We start from the raw sequence: 8851 nt of genomic DNA on the forward strand, positions 1-8851 counted from the left end.
CCTTGCAGGGTGTCGAACCCGGGACCTCCGTGCCTTCAAACCTAACTTTCCCACAGAGCTACCAACTGACCCATTCTTCACATGCCAGGTCCGCGAATATACAGCTTAAAACACCTCCTCCCGGGTAGTCAACAAAACATATTTTGGCCCATTTTGGGCCCACTAATGGGTCTTTAAATATGTCCTCGGGTACAGTTGTTGGTCACATTAAACTCTAATGTCTGCCCCAGTTTGAAATTTATAGGTTAATATTGTAGGGAGTTACGGGGTGTGATGTGTGCGTGCCTCCTGCTACGACTTTTGTCCCCTTTTCAGTCTTTATTAGCTCTTTAAAAAAAGTAATAATTTTTTTCTTATACAGAACACTTTATTCACTTAAAAATATTGAAAAAGAAGTTAAAAAATAAAATAAAATAAAATAAAATAAATAAATAAGCAAAAATTATCAAAATTTAACTGTTTATTAGCTATTATTCGCTATTAAAGAAACGAAAAATAGTTATTTCTATATACAGAACACTTGATTCACGTTAAATTGTAGAAAAGTAGATTAAAAAATATAATATAAAATAAATAACACAAATTCAAAGTCGACCCTTGCAGGGTGTCGAACCCGGGACCTCCGTGTCTTCAAACCTAACTTTCCCACAGAGCTACCAACTGACCCATTCTTCACATGCCAGGTCCGCGAATATACAGCTTAAAACACCTCCTCCCGGGTAGTCAACAAAACATATTTTGGCCCATTTTGGGCCCACTAATGGGTCTTTAAATATGTCCTCGGGTACAGTTGTTGGTCACATTAAACTCTAATGTCTGCCCCAGTTTGAAATTTATAGGTTAATATTGTAGGGAGTTACGGGGTGTGATGTGTGCGTGCCTCCTGCTACGACTTTTGTCCCCTTTTCAGTCTTTATTAGCTCTTTAAAAAAAGTAATAATTTTTTTCTTATACAGAACACTTTATTCACTTAAAAATATTGAAAAAGAAGTTAAAAAATAAAATAAAATAAAATAAAATAAATAAATAAGCAAAAATTATCAAAATTTAACTGTTTATTAGCTATTATTCGCTATTAAAGAAACGAAAAATAGTTATTTCTATATACAGAACACTTGATTCACGTTAAATTGTAGAAAAGTAGATTAAAAAATATAATATAAAATAAATAACACAAATTCAAAGTCGACCCTTGCAGGGTGTCGAACCCGGGACCTCCGTGTCTTCAAACCTAACTTTCCCACAGAGCTACCAACTGACCCATTCTTCACATGCCAGGTCCGCGAATATACAGCTTAAAACACCTCCTCCCGGGTAGTCAACAAAACATATTTTGGCCCATTTTCGGCCCACTAATGGGTCTATAGATATGCCCTCGGGTACAGTTGTTTGTCACATTAAACTCTAATGTCTGCCCCAGTTTGAAATTTATAGGTTAATATTATAGGAAGTTACGGGGTATGATTTGTGCGTGCCTCCGGATACGTCTTTTGACCCTTGTTCAGCCATTATTCGCTCTTTAAAAAAAGTTATAATTTTTTTCTTATACAGAACACTTTATTCACTTAAAAATATTGAAAAAGACGTTAAAAAATAACATAAAATAAAATAAATAAATAAGCAAAAATTATCAAAATTTAACCGTTTATTAGCTATTATTCGCTATTTAAGAAACGAAAAATAGTTATTTCTATATACAGAACACTTGATTCACGTTAAATTGTAGAAAAGTATATTAAAAAATATAATATAAAATAAATAACAAAAAAGCAAAGTCGACCCTTGCAGGGTGTCGAACCCGGGACCTCCGTGATTTCAAATCTAACTTTCCCACAGAGCTACCAACTGACCCATTCTTCACATGCCAGAACCGCGAATATACAGCTTAAAACACCTCCTCCCGGTTAGTCAACAAAACATATTTTGGCCCATTTTCGGCCCACTAATGGGTCTTTAAATATGTCCTCGGGTACAGTTGTTAGTCACATTAAACTCTAATGTCTGCCCCATTTTGAAATTTATAGGTTAATATTATAGGGAGTTACGGGGTGTGATGTGTGCGTGCCTCCTGCTACGACTTTTGTCCCTTGTTCAGTCATTATTCGCTCTTTAAAAAAAAGTAATAATTTTTTTCTTATACAGAACACTTTATTCACTTAAAAATATTGAAAAAGAAGTTAAAAAATAAAATAAAATAAAATAAAATAAATAAATAAGCAAAAATTATCAAAATTTAACTGTTTATTAGCTATTATTCGCTATTAAAGAAACGAAAAATAGTTATTTCTATATACAGAACACTTGATTCACGTTAAATTGTAGAAAAGTAGATTAAAAAATATAATATAAAATAAATAACACAAATTCAAAGTCGACCCTTGCAGGGTGTCGAACCCGGGACCTCCGTGTCTTCAAACCTAACTTTCCCACAGAGCTACCAACTGACCCATTCTTCACATGCCAGGTCCGCGAATATACAGCTTAAAACACCTCCTCCCGGGTAGTCAACAAAACATATTTTGGCCCATTTTGGGCCCACTAATGGGTCTTTAAATATGTCCTCGGGTACAGTTGTTGGTCACATTAAACTCTAATGTCTGCCCCAGTTTGAAATTTATAGGTTAATATTGTAGGGAGTTACGGGGTGTGATGTGTGCGTGCCTCCTGCTACGACTTTTGTCCCCTTTTCAGTCTTTATTAGCTCTTTAAAAAAAGTAATAATTTTTTTCTTATACAGAACACTTTATTCACTTAAAAATATTGAAAAAGAAGTTAAAAAATAAAATAAAATAAAATAAAATAAATAAATAAGCAAAAATTATCAAAATTTAACTGTTTATTAGCTATTATTCGCTATTAAAGAAACGAAAAATAGTTATTTCTATATACAGAACACTTGATTCACGTTAAATTGTAGAAAAGTAGATTAAAAAATATAATATAAAATAAATAACACAAATTCAAAGTCGACCCTTGCAGGGTGTCGAACCCGGGACCTCCGTGTCTTCAAACCTAACTTTCCCACAGAGCTACCAACTGACCCATTCTTCACATGCCAGGTCCGCGAATATACAGCTTAAAACACCTCCTCCCGGGTAGTCAACAAAACATATTTTGGCCCATTTTCGGCCCACTAATGGGTCTATAGATATGCCCTCGGGTACAGTTGTTTGTCACATTAAACTCTAATGTCTGCCCCAGTTTGAAATTTATAGGTTAATATTATAGGAAGTTACGGGGTATGATTTGTGCGTGCCTCCGGATACGTCTTTTGACCCTTGTTCAGCCATTATTCGCTCTTTAAAAAAAGTTATAATTTTTTTCTTATACAGAACACTTTATTCACTTAAAAATATTGAAAAAGACGTTAAAAAATAACATAAAATAAAATAAATAAATAAGCAAAAATTATCAAAATTTAACCGTTTATTAGCTATTATTCGCTATTTAAGAAACGAAAAATAGTTATTTCTATATACAGAACACTTGATTCACGTTAAATTGTAGAAAAGTATATTAAAAAATATAATATAAAATAAATAACAAAAAAGCAAAGTCGACCCTTGCAGGGTGTCGAACCCGGGACCTCCGTGATTTCAAATCTAACTTTCCCACAGAGCTACCAACTGACCCATTCTTCACATGCCAGAACCGCGAATATACAGCTTAAAACACCTCCTCCCGGTTAGTCAACAAAACATATTTTGGCCCATTTTCGGCCCACTAATGGGTCTTTAAATATGTCCTCGGGTACAGTTGTTAGTCACATTAAACTCTAATGTCTGCCCCATTTTGAAATTTATAGGTTAATATTATAGGGAGTTACGGGGTGTGATGTGTGCGTGCCTCCTGCTACGACTTTTGTCCCTTGTTCAGTCATTATTCGCTCTTTAAAAAAAAGTAATAATTTTTTTCTTATACAGAACACTTTATTCACTTAAAACTATTGAAATAGAAGTTAAAAAATAAAATAATATAAAATAAATAAATAAGCAAAAATTATCAAAATTTAACCGCTTATTAGCTATTATTCACTATTTAAGAAACGAAAAATAGTTATTTCTATATACAGAACACTTGATTCACGTTAAATTGTAGAAAAGTATATTAAAAAATATAATATAAAATAAATAACAAAAATTCAAAGTCGATCCTTGCAGGGTGTCGAACCCGGGACCTCCGTGCCTTCAAACCTAACTTTCCCACAGAGCTACCAACTGACCCATTCTTCACATGCCAGAACCGCGAATATACAGCTTAAAACACCTCCTCCCGGTTAGTCAACAAAACATATTTTGGCCCATTTTCGGCCCACTAATGGGTCTTTAAATATGTCCTCGGGTACAGTTGTTTGTCACATTAAACTCTAATGTCTGCCCCAGTTTGAAATTTATAGATTAATATTATAGGGAGTTACGGGGTGTGATGTGTGCGTGCCTAATGCTACGACTTTTGCCCCTTTTTCTGTCTTTATTAGCTCTTTAAGAAAAAAAAAATTTTTTTCTTATACAGAACACTTTATTCACTTAAAAATATTAAAAAAGAAGTTAAAAAATAACATAAAATAAAATAAATAAATAAATAAAAATTATCAAAAGTTAACCGTTTATTAGCTATTATTCGCTATTTCAGAAAAGAAAAATAGTTATTTCTATATACAGAACACTTGATTCACGTTAAATTGTAGAAAAGTATATTAAAAAATATAATATAAAATAAATAACAAAAATTCAAAGTCGACCCTTGCAGGGTGTCGAACCCGGGACCTCCGTGCCTTCAAACCTAACTTTCCCACAGAGCTACCAACTGACCCATTCTTCACATGCCAGGTCCGCGAATATACAGCTTAAAACACCTCCTCCCGGGTAGTCAACAAAACATATTTTGGCCCATTTTGGGCCCACTAATGGGTCTTTAAATATGTCCTCGGGTACAGTTGTTGGTCACATTAAACTCTAATGTCTGCCCCAGTTTGAAATTTATAGGTTAATATTGTAGGGAGTTACGGGGTGTGATGTGTGCGTGCCTCCTGCTACGACTTTTGTCCCCTTTTCAGTCTTTATTAGCTCTTTAAAAAAAGTAATAATTTTTTTCTTATACAGAACACTTTTTTCACTTAAAAATATTGAAAAAGAAGTTAAAAAATAAAATAAAATGAAATAAAATAAATAAATAAGCAAAAATTATCAAAATTTAACTGTTTATTAGCTATTATTCGCTATTAAAGAAACGAAAAATAGTTATTTCTATATACAGAACACTTGATTCACGTTAAATTGTAGAAAAGTAGATTAAAAAATATAATATAAAATAAATAACACAAATTCAAAGTCGACCCTTGCAGGGTGTCGAACCCGGGACCTCCATGTCTTCAAACCTAACTTTCCCACAGAGCTACCAACTGACCCATTCTTCACATGCCAGGCCCGCGAATATACAGCTTAAAACACCTCCTCCCGGGTAGTCAACAAAACATATTTTGGCCCATTTTCGGCCCACTAATGGGTCTATAAATATGCCCTCGGGTACAGTTGTTTGTCACATTAAACTCTAATGTCTGCCCCAGTTTGAAATTTATAGGTTAATATTATAGGAAGTTACGGGGTATGATTTGTGCGTGCCTCCGGATACGTCTTTTGACCCTTGTTCAGCCATTATTCGCTCTTTAAAAAAAGTTATAATTTTTTTCTTATACAGAACACTTTATTCACTTAAAAATATTGAAAAAGAAGTTAAAAAATAACATAAAATAAAATAAATAAATAAGCAAAAATTATCAAAATTTAACCGTTTATTAGCTATTATTCGCTATTTAAGAAACGAAAAATAGTTATTTCTATATACAGAACACTTGATTCACGTTAAATTGTAGAAAAGTATATTAAAAAATATAATATAAAATAAATAACAAAAAAGCAAAGTCGACCCTTGCAGGGTGTCGAACCCGGGACCTCCGTGATTTCAAATCTAACTTTCCCACAGAGCTACCAACTGACCCATTCTTCACATGCCAGAACCGCGAATATACAGCTTAAAACACCTCCTCCCGGTTAGTCAACAAAACATATTTTGGCCCATTTTCGGCCCACTAATGGGTCTTTAAATATGTCCTCGGGTACAGTTGTTTGTCACATTAAACTCTAATGTCTGCCCCAGTTTGAAATTTGTAGGTTAATATTATAGGGAGTTACGGGGTGTGATGTGTGCGTGCCTAATGCTACGACTTTTGCCCCTTTTTCAGTCTTTATTAGCTCTTTAAAAAAAAAAAATTTTTTTTTCTTATACAGAACACTTTATTCACTTAAAAATATTGAAAAAGAAGTTAAAAAATAACATAAAATAAAATAAATAAATAAATAAAAATTATCAAAAGTTAACCGTTTATTAGCTATTATTCGCTATTTCAGAAAAGAAAAATAGTTATTTCTATATACAGAACACTTGATTCACGTTAAATTGTAGAAAAGTATATTAAAAAATATAATATAAAATAAATAACAAAAATTCAAAGTCGACCCTTGCAGGGTGTCGAACCCGGGACCTCCGTGCCTTCAAATCTAAGTTTCCCACAGAGCTACCAACTGACCCATTCTTCACATGCCAGGTCCGCGAATATACAGCTTAAAACACCTCCTCCCGGATAGTCAACAAAACATATTTTGGCCCATTTTCGGCCCACTAATGGGTCTATAAATATGTCCTCGGGTACAGTTGTTCGTCACATTAAACTCTAATGTCGGCCGCAGTTTGAAATTTATAGGTTAATATTATAGGGAGTTACGGGGTGTGATGTGTGCGTGCCTCCGGATACGACTTTTGTCCCTTGTTCAGTCATTATTCGCTCTTTAAAAATAAGTAATAATTTTTTTCTTATACAGAACACTTTATTCACTTAAAAATATTGAAAAAGAAGTTAAAAAATAACATAAAATAAAATAAATAAATATGCAAAAATTAACAAAATTTGACCGTTTATTAGCTATTATTCGCTATTTAAGAAACGAAAAATAGTTATTTCTATATACAGAACACTTGATTCACGTTAAATCGTAGAAAAGTATATTTAAAAATATAATATAAAATAAATAACAAAAATTCAAAGTCGACCCTTGCAGGGTGTCGAACCCGGGACCTCCGTGCCTTCAAACCTAATTTTCCCACAGAGCTACCAACTGACCCATTCTTCACATGCCAGGTCCGCGAATATACAGCTTAAAACACCTCCTACCGGGTAGTCAACAAAACATATTTTGGCCCATTTTCGGCCCACTAATGGGTCTATAAATATGTCCTCGGGTACAGTTGTTTGTCACATTAAACTCTAATGTCTGCCCCAGTTTGAAATTTATAGGTTAATATTATAGGGAGTTACGGGGTGTGATGTGTGCGTGCCTCCTGCTACGACTTTTGTCCCTTGTTCAGTCATTATTCACTCTTTAAAAAAAAGTAATAATTTTTGTCTTATACAGAACACTTTATTCACTTAAAAATATTGAAAAAGAAGTTAAAAAATAAAATAAAATAAAATAAATAAATAAGCAAAAATTATCAAAATTTAACCGTTTATTAGCTATTATTCGCTATTAAAGAAACGAAAAATAGTTATTTCTATATACAGAACACTTGATTCACGTTAAATTGTAGAAAAGTATATTAAAAAATATAATATAAAATGAATAACAAAAATTCAAAGTCGACCCTTGCAGGGTGTCGAACCCGGGACCTCCGTGCCTTCAAACCTAACTTTCCCACAGAGCTGCCAACTGACCCATTCTTCACATGCCAGCTCCGCGAATATACAGCTTAAAACACCTCCTCCCGGGTAGTCAACAAAACATATTTTGGCCCATTTTCGGCCCACTAATGGGTCTATAAATATGTCCTCGTGTACAGTTGTTTGTCACATTGAACTCTAATGTCTGCCCCAGTTTGAAATTTATAGATTAATATTATAGGGAGTTACGGGGTGTGATGTGTGCGTGCCTCCGGATACGACTTTTGTCCCTTGTTCAGTCATTATTCGCTGTTTAAAAAAAAAGTAATAATTTTTTTCTTATACAGAACACTTTATTCACTTAAAAATATTGAAAAAGAAGTTAAAAAATAACATAAAATAAAATAAATAAATAAGCAAAAATTATCAAAATTTAACCGTTTATTAGCTATTATTCGCTATTTAAGAAACGGAAAATAGTTATTTCTATATACAGAATACTTGATTCCCGTTAAATTGTTGAAAAGTATATTAAAAAACATAATATAAAATAAATAAAAAAAATTCAAAGTCGACCCTTGCAGGGTGTCGAACCCGGGATCTCCGTGCCTTCAAATCTATCTTTCCCACAGTTTATATATCTAACACTTTATTCACGTTGAAATATCGAAAAATAAATTTAAAAAAATAAACCAAAGAAATAGAAAAAAAAATTTAAAAATTAATCTGAGACCAGGACCGAAACCCTGACCATCGAGTCTACAAACTTCTTTTCCCATGACGCTAACAAGCACCCCAGGACTCACACGTTGCATTCACGAGTATATAGCTTAAAGAACTTCCTTCCGGTTAATTAACAAAATCTACTTTGGCTCATTATGTGCCCCCTAATTAATGTGTAAAAATTTCCTTTAGAACGATTGTTTGGTATATAAAAGTCTAATTTCAGGCAGAGTTTGAAAATTATAAGTCAATTTTAAAGGGACATACGGAGTGAGTCGTGTGCGTAGCTCCGGAGTCGAAATTTATCCATTTTTCAGGTACTTTTCTCTCTTTCCCAAAGAAAAATAATTATTTTTATATATCTAACACTTTATTCAAGTTGAAATATCGAAAAATAAATTTAAAAAAATAAAA

The sequence above is a fragment of the Parasteatoda tepidariorum genome, chromosome 10 (assembly GCF_982258835.1).
Source record: "Parasteatoda tepidariorum strain Cologne lab strain chromosome 10, Ptep-v5.0, whole genome shotgun sequence".
NCBI classification, from domain to species: domain Eukaryota; kingdom Metazoa; phylum Arthropoda; class Arachnida; order Araneae; family Theridiidae; genus Parasteatoda; species Parasteatoda tepidariorum.